Below are 20923 nucleotides of genomic sequence, written 5' to 3' on the forward strand. Positions count from 1 at the left end.
GACTACATGATCCCATCTACATATACATGTACATAATCGTTTTGCTTATTAACAGGTGTCACTGTTGCCGAAAATGAATTAAGTGGACCAATTACTCTCAAAACCATTTTCTGGACTCGCACACAGTGAAAAACTGGAGGTGAAAAGACTAGGGCCTGATCGGCCAGATGTAAAAATTGAACAGTCTACAAAAGATAGGGGAAAGGCTTACACACGCACATTTTCCATGGTATGGTATGAAAAGAAGACATGACTCACTGGTAGCATTGCTAAGCGGTCTTTCTTCTGCTTCCCTTGCCTGCTGTTTGGAGGTGAAACGGCCTGGACAAAAACAGGAGTCACTGACTTAAAGCATTTGTCAGAAAAAAGCAAGAGACATGAATCGTGCAAATCTCATATTGAGAATATATTACAGCTGCGCATGTTAGGAAGTGTAAACATTGCAACACAGTTGGATGATGCCTATCGCCGGAGCGTGATGAGGCATAATGAGGATGTGGATAAAAACCGATACATCTTGTCAAAGTTAATAGACTGTGTGCGTTTTTGTGGTGCGTTTGAATTGGCTTTACATGGCCATGATGAAACTGAAGACTCTTTAAATCCTGGTGTATTTAGAGGCCTGGTGGATTTTGTATCCAGCATAGACAGTGCAATGGAACTACACTTACAAAATGCCACAGTATTCAAGGGCACTTCAAAAACAATTCAGAATGAACTGCTGGACTGCATGCTGACCGTCACCAGAGAGATCATTGTAGAGCAATTAAAATGCACTGATTATGTGGCTATTCAGGCAGACGATACAAATGATGTTTCCACTAAGACTCAGTTTGTGCTAGGCTATCGCTACATTGATGAACGATGCAGAATTGTTGAAAGGTTTCATGGATTCTCTCATCTGAAAGACTCTAGTGTGCAGACCATTGCTACTGCCATAATGGAAAAATTGGACAAAGTATTCCCTGAAGATTGCCACAAAAATGAAGTAACTGTGCAAACATATGATGGTACGAGTGTAATGAGGGGGGTGTCTGGTGGTGTCCAAAAGAAAGTAGCTGAAGTTTATCCAAATGCACATTATGTACATTGCTATGCACACCAGCTTAACCTCATCATCGAACAGGCTGTTTCAAAAATCTAGAAGCTTGAGGTTTCTTTATTGATATCTCTGGCTTCTGTACATTTTTTTCTCGTTCTCCAAAAAGAACTGCCGTTCTAGATGAGGTATCAGATCAAAGACTTCCAAAACCATCTCGCACTCGCTGGAGCTACCATATTAGGGTAGTGGAAGCCATATTTCAGCACAGGGAAGCACTCCGTACATGCTTTGAGCTCATTATTGAGAGATGAACTGATTTTGAGGGGGTTACTGTGCATAAGGCCCAGGGATTCATTAAAACTCTGAAAGAGAAGGAGTTCCTTTCCTTCCTTTTTTGTTCAAGGACATACTGCCCCATGTCGACATTCTATATAACCAGCTTCAGAAGCGAGACATTGACTCTGTGTATGTGCAGAAAGCTACTGCAACTTTTATCAAGTGTATTGGCAGTGTATGTGGAAGCACTGACAATCTGGAAGCTGAACTTCCATCAGAGGCAACTTTTTCAGGTCGCAATGCAAATTTGAACACTTTGAATCGTTTGGCTAAACAAGTATGTGATATTATAGTTACACAAGCCCAAGAACGCTTTGCATTTACTAACCACTTGGAGGGGGTCAAATTGTTGCAGAGTGACCTATTTCAAACACATGGACAGTCTTTTCCCAATGATGCACTGAATGCAACTGTCCAAATGTACCCCATGTTAAACAAGGAAAGACTGCGCACTGAGCTTTCAATTGTTTATGAGAGACCAGAATTCTGTAGTTCAAGTGGGGCAATTCCTTTATTAAAATTGTTCAGGGAAAACAATCTCGAAGAAGCATTTAGTGAGACAATGCAGTTGTTACAAATTCTGATTACTACACCCATGACAACAGCTGGGTCTGACCGCTGTTTCTTCACCCTGAAGCGAATTAAAACATTCTTGAGAAACACAATGACTGAGGATCGCCTGAATGCTTTGGCCATGCTGTCCATGGAAAAACAACTAATTCAAGAGATCCCTGACTTCAATACACGGACTATTGATAAATTTGCCTCACTGAAAAATAGACGTGCACAATTTGTGTACAAACTTTCAAAATGATTGACCAGTGAATGTTCTGTTACAAACAAGCTATTTGCAGTTATTTTGTGGGTTACCTTGAATTCTTTGTTTCAATATTCTTGTATATGTTAGGATTTTGTGTAAGGTTGCAGTGATCTATTTGACAGAACAGTGAGAAATGTGAAGTATGTTTGGATGTTATGGTTGTTGGTTGGTTATAAAGCACTCAACATAATAAACTTAGTAAACAATCTTTTGTTGCATTTTTCTCCATGCAATATGTATGTGCTATTTCTGAGACCTGTGCATTCCACATGTTGCAACTTTGAGTAACTGAAGCAATGGCAACTCAGCGAGGCAGACAGCCATTAGAGGTAGGACAAATGCCGCATTAATTAAGTGGTTAAAAACTAAAGTAATATTTTAGCTTAGTTTCCCCCTTTCAGAAAATGCCTAAAATCCCACCTTAGTAAGAGGATGAACACATGTGAATGCCAGTAACAGCATGACAAACATATGTTTCCATCATTACTGACTATATAATGAATTTATTTATGCATACACCATAGTACCAGCTATTCTCAATACAAGCTGCTGTAAAATACACCATCACACTTGCACACGTAAGAATAGTGTACCACCATTAATATGTAAAACCGAATGCTTTTTTCATATTTCGGTGGGCTTTCTGGACAGTAAATTGCACATTTTGTAGGCCATTTTTCCAAAAGTTTCCCGGGGGGAGAACCCCTCTGTCACCCCTTTGTGGGGGTGGGCTCGCGCGCTGCGCGAACTCGCTACTAAATTCACCCTGGAAAATTTACGCCCCACCAGCTTTCAAACTCACCAGCCGCCACTGCACAAACTCAATGTGTATGTATCAATGCAATGGTCTCATAAGGATGTGGGGCACAGCCTAAAATTTGAAGTCTCTTCTGCCTCACAGTAGTCAAGACACTCACCCAAATATCATGTCTCTCCCGTTTTGCAGGGGTGGGGTCGCAGCCAGAATTTTTACATCTCTCCTGTCTCGCACAAAAGAGGGCACACTGTCCATTTTACATCTGTCCTGTCTCGTTGCGGTGAAAGCACACATTTAATACATTGTTATGTGTTTATTTTCTTGCAAAGGTGGGGGTAGAGACTGGATTTTACATCTCTCATTTTCACAGTCTGGGGGCACACACTCAACACATTCCTTTGTCATTATTGCCTTGCAGGACCCAGAGTTGGCCTGCAATTCTAGGTCTCTCCTGTCACCCAGGAGTGATGGCAAAGCCAGAATATCTATGCCTTTCCAATCTCAAAGTAGTTAGGGTACTCAGTCACTGTGTACATCCCTCCTGTCTCACTTTGTTAGAGGCACAGCTGAATGTGTACATCTCTCTCAGAAGACATGCACCCTATTGGAGAGAAGTTGCTTGATGACCCACTATTAAGTTGAACTGAGTCATTTCATGAATAGGGACTCATTGCTAAACTTGATTACCATATCTCAGAAAGGAATACTTTCTGACACAATTCTGACTCTCATTCATCCTCAGTTATTACTATGTGTGTTTGTTGTGTTAGTCACTCTTTCCCAGGACAAGCAAATGGTGCATTGCCCATAGAAAAAAGGATGGAACTACTAAACTCTCAGTGAATGTCATATAATTCTAGTCTTATTCAAAGGAATTCCATCTTGAAATAGGATGCCTGCTTCTCAGATTTCTACCCTCAGTTGAATGTTTCTTCTTCAACATGCAAACTGTTACACCAAACTAAATTAAACCAAATCTAGCATATCCTTTTTGGTATTTATCTTTTGGAATGTGTAATTTCTCATTTAAAAGTTTGATCTTTTGAGATGTTGTTATTTTAAGAAAATGCAAACAATATAGATAACCCACCTTCAGGAGCAACATTTAATTATTTGCAAAGCCAACACCTAAAAACTTTCAACATTTTTTAAATGTGTTCATGGTGGTGCTTCTCAAAATGATAATGAGCACTGGCCATTACTGCCTCATTCACTGAAACTGGCATGAAGATGTGCCCACTCACTAGGCACAATGTTCTTTTTTTGGGGGGGCTTTAAGAAAACAAAAAAAAGAAAAAAACATAAATAAGCTCCCCTGCAGAATCAAAACAAAAATGATTTACAAAGTTCCCCTGTAGCATGGCATCACTGTACATCTCTCAGCATTTTTAAATGTGTGTAGGGTGGTGTTTCTCAAAATGATGGTGTTCCCTAGCCATTATCTCTAAATGCATCACTCCTTCACTCAAAGGAAAAGACAGTTATCTGCCAGGCAACATTGCTCATGTTGTTCACTGACCCTGTCTTCCACAATCATTGGAATCACATTTTGGACTGACCTGGCCCTTCTGTGGGTAGCTACCAACGTGTCACTGCCTGAGCAGGACCATCTCACATTTGGGACAAATCTGTGCTTCGAATGATGGTGTCACCCTTCCCTCATGCCCTCCTGATTGGTCACTGATGCAATCTTCATGGGTATGCGGCCTGGGTGGTTGGAATCTTTTTCACACTGTAAGCGATACTCAATCAACACTAAAGCTAAGTCAATGCCTAGTATGGGATGCTGAGGAAAACCCTTATTGATGTATTTTTATGTCCAGTTCAGTACTCTGGATGACAACCCTTGTATAACACCCCCCTCTTAGAATCCCCCTGACCCCACTGAGCCAGGAAGTAGGTTTGTTTTGCAAATTAAAAGGTTTATTTGAAAAATTAACAAGATATATATCACACTTTTATAATAAATTAATCTCTGATAGTACACTTCGACATATGATGTGGATCCACAATGGGTAATGTTACAGTGGTACACTTGATTACTTAGGAGTAGTATAGAGGATGAGGTAGCTGAAAATGCTTGATGGTTCCAAGGAAATGCAATGAGGAATAAAATACAGTACAGAAATAACTTGATATGATTTTAGCAAAAGATAAGATAATCACTTTTTCTCTGGCAATTCACCCCCCCTTTTTGCAATATAAGGAGATGGAAAGTGGAGCACACAGTTCTCAGGAATGCAATCAAATACAATACGAAATTCAGTTCCCCCCAAGCAAGCTTAGAGGAAAACAGGTAGAAGTTTGAAACACAGGCCCAAAATGCTTTGAATGTGATGACAATGAAGTGAGAAATGTGCTAAAATGCTTTTAATGGGTGGGTGATATCTAGTTTATATTAGTTCAGGCTCACTTTAGCAATTCTCTGTGTGTAACCTGCGGGTTAAAACGAATTTTAGCAAAGGAAAGCTTGAAGCTGCTGATTTTTACACGTGGCTGAAATTGTGCAAAATGTCAAATTGTGGCAAATTTACTCGTGCGCATCGAGCGTAATTACAGAGGAACTATAAGGAGTAGGAAGTCTCCTTAAGTTTGTTGGAAAGCCTAGAATCTTAGCTTTAAGATGAAAGTTAAATCTCGTTCCTAGCATAAACGGTTCCGGAGATACGGACAATTTTGTGAAATTAGTTTTTCAGATTTGAAATTTTAAAGCTCAGAATGACAGATGACAGTTTTCAGTTTTAAAGATGACAGAATGACACGGTTCTAGGAGGCAGTTCTAATAGGCAAAAATAGTTTGGATTAGATTATTTTAAACTAAGAAATTGGTTTTGCACAGTGAGTACTCACACTATATTTTTGAAATAAGCCGTCAAGGTCTGGTCAGGTTGGACGGGACTTCCGGCGGATGGTTCTGAACAGCGGTCTGGTCTCTGGTTCTGCTCTCAGCACTGCACAGTTCTGGTCTCTCTGGATCTCTGGTCTCTCTGGATCTCTGGTCTCTCTGGATCGCTGATCTCTGGAGGTTGATGGATTTGAAGTCTGGAGTCTCCCGGCAAAGCGAGTGGAAAGTGAATCCCCTACCTGGGTTTCAGTGGCCCTTTTTATGTGTTTTGAAAATGGGTGTGTGCCTGGGCCTAGCTAAGCCTGCCCCTCTCTACTTGTCATTGGCCCAATTCTCCCCTCTCCCATGATTGGGGGAAGGAAATGGATTGTCATCATGATGAGGTCTGTTTATGGGTCAGAGGATTCACTTCTGGTCAATTTGCCCACAAATCTATATTTGATTCAAATACATATTTCCCAGATACACAATTTGTTGAAATTACATGTACACATTATATATTCCTTATGGTCCATGCTTGTCCGCCTCTGATCTTCCTGGGGGCTTGCATTAAAAAATGACAACATTTTGCGCTTTTTGGTCGGTTTACCAATATCGGACATTTACCAAAAATTACACAAATGTGCGCAAGGAGTATGGACATTAATTGATGAAGTGTTAGATTTTTAACATGCAGACATTTGGAGTAAGACCCTATTTTCCGCTAGCAACCCCCCAAAATACACCACAGGGTCCTAACACCTCTTAAAACGTGCACAGAAAAATCACAAGAATAATGATATTACTTATATCATTCTGACAAAGCCGTACTATGAATTATCCATCTTTTTAAAATTATGCTCTGGCCCGGATGGGTGTGGTTTAGGTTCCAAAGCACATGGGGGAAGCTTCTGTCTGTCCCCGCCTCCAGCTCAGGTGGCCCCCAATATAACATTAACCTGAACCCAGGACAGTGCTTTGTTCAACCTCCTGCAGGTGCCCCTCCCCTAATCTAATCAGAGAGGTGTCATCTCCTTTTGGTGGGGGCGGCAGGATGCAGCTAGACCTGGGAAGAGTGGCTGAGCAGGTTTCTCCTGTCGAGGGTAGTTATCAGGCAGAATTCAGCTAAATGTCACTTTAGTTCCCAGTTTAAATCAAACTTACAATTTTTACATATACATTAAATAATTACTTCCTTCAAGTCATTTCAGAATATAGTTTTACATTGTATCCACCTCTTAGCAAGTCTTTCCCTGGCCTGGTTTCGGTTCATTTGTTCAGTTTTACACAAAGGTCTGGTGGTTTTAAAACGCCGGCTTTCTGATAGTGGTGAGCACCGGTACTGCATCCATTTTTGACATTAAGAAAATGAATTCCTCACAGTTCTGGGTTGCTTTTGGCAATCAGCATTGCCATTCCCAATGGTTTCAGGAAACTGTGTGTGTAGCCCAATGGTGGTTTTAGGCAGTGCCCTCCTGTGCTCACAACATAGGCTAAAAGGGGTGGCAGCCTATTCTTCATGTTTTCCCTGTGCACTCTCTGGGGAGTTCTGGCCATCATGATGTTTTCCATGCCAGTACTGCACAGTTTTATGGTAGGGCTTGGATGCATGGGTAAAAACATCCCACAACACATTCTGCTGGCAATGCTGCAGGTGGTTCAGGAGGGATGTAGTTTCCAGTGAATAGGTATTAGAGGTATTTCCCCAGTCATGAGTTACTAATTTAAGGACTGACTGAGAACATTTATTAAATAGTAGATTTGGGATGTTAGGGGGTGCAGCTTGCAACAGTATCAAAGTGGTAAATTACCAAAATGGGTAAGTTATCAAGGCGGCAGCCTATCACAGTGCAAAATATTGCTGTGTCAAAATATCACAGTGGGGAAATATATGAGTCTCAGAATATGAACATGGCAAGCTATCCCAGTAGCAAACTATGCAGAAAAGAAGTTAAATCATATACTGGATTCTTTGAATCTATCATTATATAGATGGTAATGGACACAAACATATGTCTACAGTACACAACTCATTTTCTCAGGACGATCTCAGAAATAGAATGTATATCACCCAATGCACCCCTACTTCAACCTTCCACTTTAAGGTGGAATACCTGCTTGTCAGAGATTCCTGGAAAAAGTAACACACAAGATTGACACACCAATTAAAGTGGTCATGGACATTATAAGATTCATACTTGCACACAACAACTTTTGCTTTAATGGACAGCTATTTCAGAAAAATAGCCACCTTAATGTGTGAACCTGTTAGTGGTAGACCTTGAAGAATAGTTCTTACAACCACAATCATTTAAACAACTAATATACCATAGGTATATCGATGAAATTTTCATCATTTGGAGATAAGGCGTGTATTCCATAACTCAGTCAATAGATTTCACCACCACATTAAATTTAATATGAACCATTCAAAATACACTTTCTTCATACCACTATCTCGAGCCGAAGGATTTGCCCACGGGAAAGAGCTGTATTCAAGAAACCCATAGACAAGAACACATACCTGGACAGTTCAAGTTTCCAGCAGTCGGATACAAAATAGATCCGTCATCTACAGTCTGCCAAACAAGTACCAATACCTGTAATTCAACAAGAGATAAGTGACTGACCACACTACATACAGCCTCTCCATAAAAGGAACACTCAGCGAGACAAATTGATGGGAAGTTGTATTGTGCATTGAAAATGTTAAGCAAGAACCTCCTGCAATACAGAATAGGAAGACCTATAGAACAAGTACCCTTGGTTATCACCTCTCACTCAATGTTAAACTAACTGTACATAATTAGTTTAGGCCTGCAACCAATCCTCAGCAGGGATCAAGAACTGAAAGACATGTTTCCTGAATCCTCATTGATTGCATATAATCCACTCAACAAATTTACCAGAGTTACTGATCAGAGTGCATGCCAATGGCAAAAGAACAACACATCCTGGAATTCCCCCATGCAATACAAGGAGGTGCTAAACCAACCAACACATCCTCACTGGATCTGTAATAACAGCTCCAATGAACTGAACAATACAGATGTAAATAACTAGCAAATAATTGTGTTCCTCAGTCTATGCAAGAAGTGCCGCGAGGAGAGTACATAGGTGAAACTTGTCAGGAACTAAACGAAAGAATGAACCTATACAGAGATACCATCTCAAACCATAAAACAGAAACACAAGTAGGAAACCATTTCAGGCAGGATGGTGTCAGAGTTAAGGAGTTCTTGGTTGTTGTATTGAATTGAGAGCTCCAAAATACAAGAACAGAAGAACATGAGAATTCACTTTGTTTGAAGATGCTATACCCAAGGAAAAGAGAATTGACCAGAGACATGCATTTTTAATTATCATCTGATGGTTGGAAGCCTTTCCCATCAAGCAACATACCGTGCAAACACAGCAAATGTACCCCTCCGTTTTATGTAGATATTAGTGATTGTACACCCTTTTAAAATCTCATACCTAGAAAATCTGACAGGTTACTTTGCATAGCACTTTCAAGATATTGTTTGCAAATTATTATTCAATGCTGGAACCACTGCAGCCAGTCAGAATTGGATGATCAGAACAAGTAGTCAGAATTTGAAAATGATGGTTTTCGTGCACGTTTTTCAGCAATGCTATCGAACCTATGCGTATACTATAACACATGCTTCCTCTCTATTTTAAAGCAGTGTAATCCTAGTCAATTTTCCCATGAACAGAACTATGCATATTTCCAAATTTGCTATTTCCATTTTTAAAAATGATGTCTCATATGTGTGAACTGTTCTGTCTATGTAAATGCAGGCATCTTTTTAAACAGAGCAACATTTATAACTGTTCTCTCTGTCAACTCACAGCTGTGTAGTATAGTTATACAACTGTTAGGCATGATGATCAAAACACTGCATTCCTTGCATACTAGCCTTGCATGTCAAACTCGTAGAAGGGTGTCTCACTCTCACTTTTGCTTCTTACTATCTGATTAAGAGGTTCTTTGTGACTTTAAAAGATAATTCAATATTCTATTGCAGTGCCATATTTTAAGTTAGTCAAACTGGGCTAACACAGAGAGAACGTTTTTTGCAACTAGCAAATGCTAATCTGTACATTGTTTAAAAATATGTTTTGTATTTTGGTCCAGCACTTTAAAAATATCCTTTACCCACTTTTTGAAGACATTCACAAATGTTACATAATCTTGATAAGTAATAAGGTCACAGAAGTAAGTCTAAGGGCTCCCAGAGTGAGGGGAGCTGCTGCATTTTGGAGAATCCACAGACTTTGTGGCAAAGCCAATGGATGCAGTCACCAGCTTAATCCTGGACTCAGGCAGTAGAAATGGGAGGACCTTTTTCATTATTTTAAGTTTAGTAACACCAAATTGCCAGGCAGACAGTACAAATACAATTCTTCCTTGTGTAGACATTTACATTACAACTATAGTGAATACACAATAAAAGCATTATACTCGTGTTACCAAACTCTGAAGCACTGGCATATGCCACATGTTTTCTTTGAATGGCATACTACGCTATCCCATGTTAAACCTTCATATACATTTGTAAGATGAGAACAAGCAAACATCATAAACTGAAGCAATCATTTCCCTAGAGTAATTAACCATTAACCATGTATTCTACCTCCCTTCTTTTCTGGACCCCCAGAGAAAGCAATCTGGCCAACTTAAATAATGTGACCAGAACTTGACCCATCTCACTCCGCTTCTTGAGGTATGAATTTGTAAATTCTTCCTTTTAATCCTGTCTTCCCGTTGGGGGAGATGTGGCATGGATGAGAGGGGATCTGGAAGTCCCTCTTGAGGAAGATAATGATTAAACGCATTTCAAATACATCCTTTGCTCCTTTGGGCACGAGTGGTTGTGGATGTGGGCTTACTTTCACTTTCCTTTTAGTGTGTTCCATTCCTGGGGTTGGCCCTTTTCTTCACTCCTTTTCATGTTTCCTTTTTTTGTTGGCACCCCCCAGCAAACTGTGGATGGCAACGTGGTGGGCTAGCATACACCCATCGTCTTTTCCTTTTCCTTTATCATGTATCTGGTGCCCCCGGAGCAGTGGGTGTCATTGGAGTACCTGTAGGGATAGTTTCGAGATGCTAGGCCTGATTTACACAGAATCTTTAACATGAGAAAGTCACATTGAAAACATGTTTGTAAACCAGCCCTTTTGCTTCCTTCTTCCTTTTTCCTTCATGCCTGAGAGTTGTTTTGCATCAGGCCAGGGTGGGTTCCTCGTTCTCTATTCAGGTCATTACGCCATTTTGAGGTTCACTCAGGAACTATGGCCCAGGCTGCTTCATGTCTTCTCCTTTGTCCTCATGCATACATTTGTTCTCTTAAACTCTCTGTAGAAAGGTATTTTGTTAAATGCATTTCTAGATTAACTCAATCAGGTGCTTTTCTTTGTTATGCTTTGGAGTGCATCAGAGGCTTCAGATGTGTTTGTTTAGTCTTCGACCAGTGCAAGGTCTTTAAAGGGAAAGGGACTGGGACAGTTTTCTTACTTTCATCTTTCTGCTGCCGCTTTACCATAATGGTCACTTAGTTGTAAGGATTGTGGTGACAGAGGCATCATTTGGGGATCTCTATGAGTCACAGCTGTGACCTCAGCTGTCTCACCTGCAGCCCCTGGCTTAGCCTTTGTGACCCATACCTTTATTGAAAAAAACGGATGCAAACACCTTCCATTTGCGTCTGTTTATTTCACTATGGGTGGCTTCCTGGGCTTCAGCCTGTGCTGCTGCAGCGGACGTCACTTGGTCATGCTTACAAGAGTTCTATAACTTTCTATTGGTTGCTTAGCAACCATGAAAAGTTACAGTGCTCTTGAAAGCACTGGGGGGGGGGCAGGGCAAACATGTTCCCATGATGCCTCGGGTAGATGTGTTCCTCAGTGTGGAACGGGCATAGACAGGGAACAGCGAGGTGGAGGCCATGGAGCAGAAGCCTAGGTGAGGCCACATTTACACCGAGATAGCAACTTGCATAATCGAGAAGGCAGCACATGTAACTGCAGTCAAGAAGTCCAACTAATTGGCTGCAGTTTCTGGTTTGCTTTAGAAATCACACATTTGCGTGACACACAACACTGTCTCGGAGCACAGGCCGACCATTTTCCTTCATATGTCACATGCGAGAGGCATGTAGGAATCAACATCTGGTGCAGCAGATTTGCCTTTACACAAACAGAACGATTTCTATCATTAGACTGAGAAGAAAGCCACCTTTCTTCCTGCTCCCAGTGTTGCCTATTTTTCTTCGGTGAGTCAGTGGATGTCACAGAGGAGTGGACGGCGGTATGCAAAACGCAGCCCGCATAACCAAGGCAGCATGCACAACTAGGTGTCAGCATGCAAAGCTTAGTAATGCAAGAATTCGGAAAATGAAAGCCAGAAGCAGACATACGGGGCTAAAGGTGAGACAGCCACTGGGATAGCAGCTGTACGCGTGCATCCAACTGGTTCTGTATCAGCTTCCTTCCTTCTGGAGGGCCACAGCCTAACAAGCTACGCTTGCCGAGAAAATGATGACACAATACAGTGGAGACGTGAATACAACATAAATAGGCCTGCTCCCCTGCAAAGCACGGCTGTGTATGTATGAATACATTCATAAGCCGCCTTCTCAATAACAGTAGAACATGCAGTGTAAACTGGAGTTACTCAGCGACATCCAGCTCATTGCATTTTATAGAAGCTTGCAGCTGCAATTCCTTCATGGTGCACCCGAGAAATGTATTACTGTGTGCATTTATAGGTACTGCGTAAATCAGGTGAGTTACAACTATTACCCCCACCCCATATGGCTGTAGCATGCTTCCTGATGTCATGCTCCCCCTCCCACTAGGGTTCTGCACATGTTCAATGGTTGAGAAATGATTAGCTCATCACACCTTCATACCAGGTGAATAACCGCAAACAATGGGAGGCGGGTTGCATTGCATCACTCATAAGGTGTAGCTAACATCAAAGAGCAAATAGCTTTTCAAACGGACAGGCCATTTCATGGCGGTCCCCTATTTAGGAAATGTCACTGCAAAAACAAGAAATCTGCAAATGGTCCTCTTGCATGGAGGCACAAGTGTGAAGGGGGGCAGAATTTAAGGGCAGTGTTCCTAGGAGCCCCACTCTGCTGATGCAACCAGCGGGTCTTTGGCCAGTGAACAGTAATGGACGTCAATTAGAGGGTAGACAAGGGTACCATCATCTGTCCTTTCATTTGGTGGCAGTGCCTGGAAGCAGATACAAGCAACATGTAGCGCTATTTCAAGCACCAACGACATTACATTTACAGAGATCTCATGTTTCCCATTGCCATGCATAAGAAGTAGCCATCCAGTCCTGGTTTTGACTGGAATTCTGAATTTGTAGTTTTCTTACATTTGAAATGGCAAATAAAAACTACAAGTCACAGAATCGAAATGGTGAGAAAACAAGACTGGATGGACTTCGCACACGCATGCCCAGCGAAAACTGGTGAGCGCGGATATTAAAGTGTTTGGGCCTCATTACACGGTAGGCGGTAGCCATGGCGCCATTAGCGACATGGCTACCACCTTACCGCCTTCCAGGTCCGAATTCCCAGAATAGGGACTTACCGGTCTATTCTGACCTTTGCGGGACCGGTATGTCAAGGGTTTTGACCCATGTTGAATCAATCGACTGGGTAGATGTGGGGATGAGCTGTCGCCGCCCATTATTCTATCCCAGAAAAAACTAAATCAATAGACTGGGTGGATGTGGGGATGAGCTATTGCCGCCCACATTCACACCAGAATAGGAGAACTGCGCAGTTGGCACGAGACCACTCCAAAGATACAACCTTCTTATGGGGGGGTTCCACATCACCACTCTACTGTAAGGATGCCTTCAAAACAATGTTAAGCAAGGGTCCTATACTATCAAGCAAAAGACCACTCTATTGAAATGCAGTAATTCAAGACAACTCAAACATGGATGCAGTACCAACAAATTCCCCAAGGTGGCGATAGCGGTCTAAACTCTGACAGGGAAACTGTATTTAGGAGTTGCAAGAGGGGCAGGGACTTCAAAGCTTGTTAGTTAATTGGAAATCTTAGCCACCTGCTGTTCCCAGAGGCCAAGAGGCTGGGAAACCTTAACACCTCAGAGATTCCACACCAGGAGGCAGGATACCACATGACCCTGTTGATTGATTGAGGAGAGACTTCCAGGCAGCCTGCTGGAGCCCACACAAAAGGCTCTTTCTGTTGAATGGGGTATGTTAATTTTGAGTGTATCCTGTCAACAGCACTCTGCCAGCAAGGAGAGACATGTGATCACTGACCCACCCAGACTCCTGGAGGCGGACCCAAACACTTGGGGGGGTTGAATTGCAACAAATTTATATTTTATAGAAACAGTGATAATTTATTGTAACCAAATGACAGGAATGTACAACTTTGAGAGTCTTAGTTTGAAAAATGCCCATACGATTTGAGTCCAAACTCCAATTTGTACCATGTTCTGGGGCCAAACCCCGCTAATTATGATTATTGTAGACAATGTGTTTAAGCTAGAGACATGGAAAGTTACTGGGATATATGTGGAAGGGAAATGTACCTTTGTATAATTTTTGATGATAAACCCATGCTGCAAAACCCACTAAAATCGAAAATAAGTTGCCAGTTTTGAATGCAAGCTCCTAGAAACACCAGAGTCGGGACAGGGACCATCTTTAGTAATATATGATGTGTGTAGGTGATGCCAAACAACTGTGTACTTGGGAAATATGTATTTGGATCCAGAATAGATTTGTGTGCACATTGACCAGGGGAGTGTCATTCCTGCAGGTCATAAAAATGACATCACTCTGACACACTATCCTTTCCCAAATCAGGGACCAAAGAATCTATTGACCTATCAAATCAAGAGAGGTGCAGGCTTAGGGATGCTAGCCTCTCCACCCACTTTTTAAAACACATAAAAGAGACTGCTGGGACAGGTAGAGACAGTCAATTCCATTTGCTGCGGAGCATGCTGACCGACGACTTCACATCCAGAGATCCAGACTTCAAATCCATCAATCTTCCTACTTCCTATACTTTTCCCGTAATCGCGAGACACGCACTCGCAAAATTTACCGCGATTTTGCGATGAAGAGCCCGATTTCTTCATCTGTAGAAATCAGCAGCTTGTTTCTTCTCTTTGTTAAAATCCGTTTGCAACCTGGTAATAACTCATAGGGCAATGCTAAAGTGAGCCTGAACAAATACCAACAAGCATCTCTCACTCACCCTGAACCTCTAGAGGGAATTAAAAGCAATTTTAGCACCTTTTCACTTCCTTGCAAACCACATTAAAGTAATTTGCCTGTGTTTAAAACTCATCCCTGTTTTCTCTGAGCTTGCTGGGGGAACTGGAACTGTGTATTGCATTATAAAGTGTGATTTGTGGGATTCTTGAAGACTGTGTGCTCTCCTTCCATTTCTTGTATTGCATGGGGAGGGAGTGAATTGTCAAAAGAAAAAGTGATCATATTACCTTTTGCTAAAATCATAACAAGTTATTTCTGTACTGCATTTTATTCCACCTTGCATTTCCTTGAAACCATCAAGCATTTTCAGCTACCTCATCCTCTACACTACTCCTAAGTAACCAAATCAGTGTACCCCTGTAACATTATCCATTGTTGATCACGGTCATATTCTGAAGTGTGATATCAGTTATCAATTTATTTATAAAGTGTGATAGATATATATTGTTGAATTGTACAAATAAACCTTTTAATTTGCAAAACAAACCTACTTCTTGGCTCAGTGGGGTCAGGGGGATTCTAAGAGGGGGGTGTTATACAAGGGTTGTCATCCAGAGTACTGAACTGGATATAAAAATACATCAATAAGGGTTTTCCTCAGCATCCCAGACTAGGCATTGACTTAGCTGTAGTGTTGATTGAATATCGCTTACAAAAGTGGGGGCTCGGAGCCGGGATATTCTGGGTTAGATTTACGACTTGTGCAGATTAATACAGTGTTCCAACTGACCAGATACACATATCCGGTTAGATCACCACGCTGTTTTATACTGTGAAAGCATCCCTCAAAGGAACGCTCTAAGGAAACGGTCTGTTTTGCAAAACAAAATACATACTTCTTTAACTCAGGAAGGAACTCAAATTCCAGAATGACGACCTTGGTAGATATGAAAATAGCCAGAGAGCACTTCTTACATAAGCTATTTGTGAGAGGTGAGTGGACTCATCAGGACCAAACGGTCTGGTTGCAGGCAATCGCGTAACAGGTCACTGAAGCAGGGTCAGATATATGGAGAGATCAGGGTCCATTACATGTGGCCCTGAGTGAATTATATATGGCTTCTAAGGCCAAAGATGAACACAATAAGATTGCCAGGATAGCGGCATATTTGTATCTATATATGGGAGCAATGCAGGACAAATGTGCTGAAGGCCAAGATCTGGCAAATAGGCAACAGATGGCGTTAGAAAAGGCCCAATCTGACCTGGTCTCTTCTGAGCAGAGGCTGCAGAGGAGCCAGGAGTCAGAAAATCATAGTAGGCATTATATCATTAAAATAAAAGAGGACATGGATATACTGCAACATGAAAAGACAGACCAGGATATCAGAATTCTGGCTTTGCAGAAGGAGCACCAAGATAGTTTGGACTCCTTACTACAGAACCAGAAAAAGCTGGAGCAACAGATCAATTTCAACAGGGCATGCACAGAGCAGGTAGCCACCCTGCAAATCCAACTAGACAGAGAGAAAGAGGAAAGCAATAAATTGATTTTGAAAGACCTGGATACCCAGGCAGAGTTTGATGAAGAACGCCAGAAACCTGGTGCCTTTCAAAGACAGAGGGACGACCTGGCATCACAAATGCAGGCTCTTGGTCAGGAAAGGGATACCTTAGGCCAGGAAGTCTGCCATTTAAAAAGAAAAAATGAAGACAATCACGTGGCCCTCCAGGGGCTATGTGACCTTCAAAAAGAGCATCAGGGCTTGCTAGATCACACCAGGAGGGTGGAGGAGGCTCTGGCAAGAAAGGAGTAGGCCAGTAGGGATGGGACTGAGGGGGTAACCCTCCTGCAGCAGAGACTGGCCCAGTACTCCAGGACCAATCAGGAGGCACAGAGAGAAAATGAGGCTCTCTGTCAGCACAATGATAGGCTCCAGCAACAGTTAGCCATGCAGGAGATACTGATGGAGTCTAGTAAGGCCTTAACTGAGGAACTGAAAGCGCATGCTCTTGCATTGCAACAGGAAGCAGGGGCAGATAGAGATGAGGTTCGCTGGGAAAGAGAAACTCCTGAGCATAACCTCAGGAGCCCTAGTACCAGAGGCCTTCATCTCTCCCAGTCCCTGGACTCTGCCACCCCCATGTCCCCTCGCGCACATGAGCCCAGGGCCACGGGGATGGCAGATTGTTATCCAGCTAGAAGTATGGGGCTCATAGGCCAGTACCTCCCAGGAATGGATGGGCGGGCATCCGGGTATGGGCACCCAAGCACAGTGCAATTTAGTGAGGAACGAACCCAGGAGAGTAGGCCCACTAAGGGCATCCTGAAAACCTCTGCCCAGTTAGGTCAGTTGGGGGGATACCCAGCAAATCCTGGTAGCAAGGAGGGATCTGAAGACTCCTCTGAGCGTCACAGGACACAGGAGACCAGGTCCCCACATTCTGCTAGCCATTCCCAGGCTCGCAGAATCCGGGAAAACCTGGAAGATCAGACGGGCACCTGTGTGAGCAGCGCTTCTGAGTCGGAGGATGAATGGACCAGGGCTACCCAAACCAAAAAGGCCAATAAGGCAAAAAAGGGCCTTGCTTAAGGACCCATTGAAACAAATAAAGGCATTAAGGAGTGTCATCCCGCCTTATCATAAGAACGCCAAGTATTCTGTTTGGGAACACTTGGAGCTATATGAGCAAATGATGGAGACTTTCCATTTGAAGGACAGCCAAAGCTGTATTCGATATGTAAAGTGGACCTTCTCACCAGAATACTCCAGTTTCTTTGCGGGACTGGAGGCTCAAAACCATTCAACGTGGTCCACATACAGGGCGGCCATCTTGAAACATTTTTATCTGTGCACAGAAATCCTCAAGAGGCTCGCAAGGCAGCCTACAATTTGCAATGTGGGGAGAATCAGGCCCCACAAGAGTTTGTGCAAGAATTAAAGCGTGCTTTTGCGCAGACCACCAGAAGGGTGCGCACGGATAGCAGATAATTTATCAATACGTTTTTCCATGCCTTACCCAAATACATAATGACCCAGCTCGTGAGAGATTTTCATGAGAAAAGATCTTTAGACTGGGTCATTGAACAGGCTACCCGGATCTATGAGGTGCAGAAGCCCATCGAAAATAAAAATAACGCGCCGAAAAACCCCAAAACCAACAGCACCCCTGTTGCTGCCAAGGTGGCAGAGGTAAAGTTTGCCCCTGTTTTAGATTTGGAGATAGGGGGGCCTAAAAACCTGCCTGCACTAAATAATTCACAGCCCAGAAGGCCCTCGGGCCAGTCACAGACAGGGAGTCGAGGAGGTAGTCCCACAAATGGGGTCCCCCGCTCCCCTGACTATGTAAGTCCCCGCTACAAGGGAAACCGACCAATCCTGGGTTATGTGTGGACTCCTCCAGTCCAAGGGGGGGGATCCAGCCAAGCACCTAACCCAGGGAACTCCCCTCCCAACTTCCCACAGGAGGGCAGAAATTCACCAAATCCTGGGCAGATCCATCCTTCTTTCCCCAATTCCCTGAGCCCAGACAACCTAATCCGGGAGAGGGGAGGCCAAGGGTGGAGGGGTATCCAAATCTTCCCAATCAGGGGTATTACCAGAGAAGGGATAGCTACCCTTCCCGGGATCAGCCCAGGGGAGAAAATAGAGCCCCGTATCAGCCTGAGCGGGTTTCCCAGTTAGAGCGCCAGGTCCAAAATATGGCACGGGATCTGGGTCACATACTGAGGGCTCAACAGAACCCTCAGTTGAGCATGCCACCGCAGAATGCCCCAAACTCTGGACCTGGTGCTCCAGAACAAAGACGGGGGCAGCACCCCGATAACCCACCGGTTCCCAGGGAGGAGGCACAATGGGAAGGAGGGTGTAAAGCCTTGGAGGAAGCTTCCTTCCCAACTTGTAAACAGCCCCTGGAAAACCAGGAACTGGAAACAAAATCTCCTGCCCCTGAAAGCCTGCCTCCCAAGGAGCAGAGGGGGGGTACGAGAAACAAAGGACCCAAACAGACCCACTTTGTGGAGGAGGTACAGATCTTCCAATTTGAGGGAGAGGAATCCTCAGAGGATCCCGGGAAAAGGATCTTCTCCTTTAGAGATGGGGGAACTCCTCCCAAAGAAAAATGGGTCCCAAGGGATTCCAATCCAGACTGGGGAGATGTGGAGACTGAGTTACCGTCGCCCATCATCTCATCCCAGAACCGACAATACCAAAATCCCATGGGTCAAACCCATCCTGATGACTGCCTCCAAAAAGGGGGCGGCAGCCCAGAACCCGAAACCATTTCCAGTTGCCAACTTTTTCTTTCAGATTCCCCAGGCTCTTCACAGAATTCTGCCCAAATCTCTTTGCTAGCAATGTCCAAAACCAGAAAGTTAGCCCACCAGTTGTCCAAAAATGTGCATTATCTGTGCCCCCTTGAGGAGAAGGAGGGAAGATACTATGCCCCGGTACAAGTACAGGGGCAGGGTACAATTTTGGCACTGGTGGACACTGGATCCCAAGCTACCCTTCTTTCCAAAAGGGCCTTTGAGGAACTAAATGCAGGAAGGGCGGAGAATTACCGTATTCCTCTCACCTCTCTTCCTGGACAACTGCAGAACTTTGACGGGAAGGAAATTCCTGTCGAGGGGACTGCAGATTTGGACATCAAAATTGGGCGACACAAGGTGAAACACCCGGTCATAGTAGTGACTCCAGAGGGCACCCCTTGTTTACTAGGGAATGACCTTCTGAAAAGGTTGTCACCCCTAATAGATTGCGTAAACAAGGTCCTCTGGACCCGGACTAGCCGACCAATAAAATTAAAACAGTGTCAACCATGTTAGTTTAAATGGCACCTGCCACATGGTTGAACAAAAATCTGACCAAGTAGAATATCACTTCCAGAACAACCAAATTCCAGACGTGACAGTAATAGCAGTAGGACAACAGACTGGTGATGGGGGGTCCTCTCTATTTCTGTAAATCAACCTTCCTTCCAGTTTAAGGTGGTATTCCACACTGGAAGGAAACACCCTGAAATTCTTTACTAATCCACAATCAGAAACTCCCACTCCTATAGTCCAGAAAGAGGTGAAATCAGCTCAGAGCCTGGCTGATATTCAGCAAATTGGAGAGCAGTTGTTCATCCCTGTTTAGTTAAATGATGGGAAGGACTCTGTTCTCGCTCGAGTGTGTGTAAACAACGGTAAGAGCTTCATCAGCGAAGCCATGTTCCGCCAACTCCCAAAAGATCCAGCCATTCCCACATTCAAACTGATAGACAAATGGGAAATGGACCTGGAAGCACCCAATTCTAAACATCTCCTGCCAAGCAGGTGTATGCTCAAAATCTCCATTGGCAACAAGAGCATAGTCCATAATTGTTGGGTTGTGCGAGACGTCACTGCCGCCTTTTACTTAGGCAGTGACATTCTCAATCGCTTTGCCATTAGTTTGGACCTAATAAACTTCAAAGCTTGGTCCCGATTAGCAGATAATCCCATGGGCTCTGATGATCAAGAAAAAGCATTTAGGTCAGCTCAATTGCTACCATATGCAGTTGAAATTCAGATTAAAGAGGAAGTCACCATCCCAGAAAGGACCCGACAATTCTCCCTGGAAGTGAAAGTTAAAATAGGACAAAAATTGAAAAACCCCGATGCTTATATTCATTTAAATGCTTCTCTGCAACAGCAAGGGTTGGGGGTAAACCCAACACCATTAGTCAACATAGAACATGACATCATTCCAATAGAGGTGGATAACAGCGACTTAAAGAGTATTACTCTAGCCACAGCCACCATTATTGGAATGGCGGTTGATGACCAACATTTTTCCATTGATCTAGGAAATGAACTGTTAGGACCAATCCCCAAGGACTGTTTTGACAGTGACAGTGATGACGACACAACACCAGACAGGATTTTCAC

The sequence above is a fragment of the Ambystoma mexicanum genome, chromosome 7q (assembly GCF_040938575.1).
Source record: "Ambystoma mexicanum isolate Mex_15411 chromosome 7q, UKY_AmexF1_1, whole genome shotgun sequence".
Lineage (NCBI taxonomy): Eukaryota > Metazoa > Chordata > Amphibia > Caudata > Ambystomatidae > Ambystoma > Ambystoma mexicanum.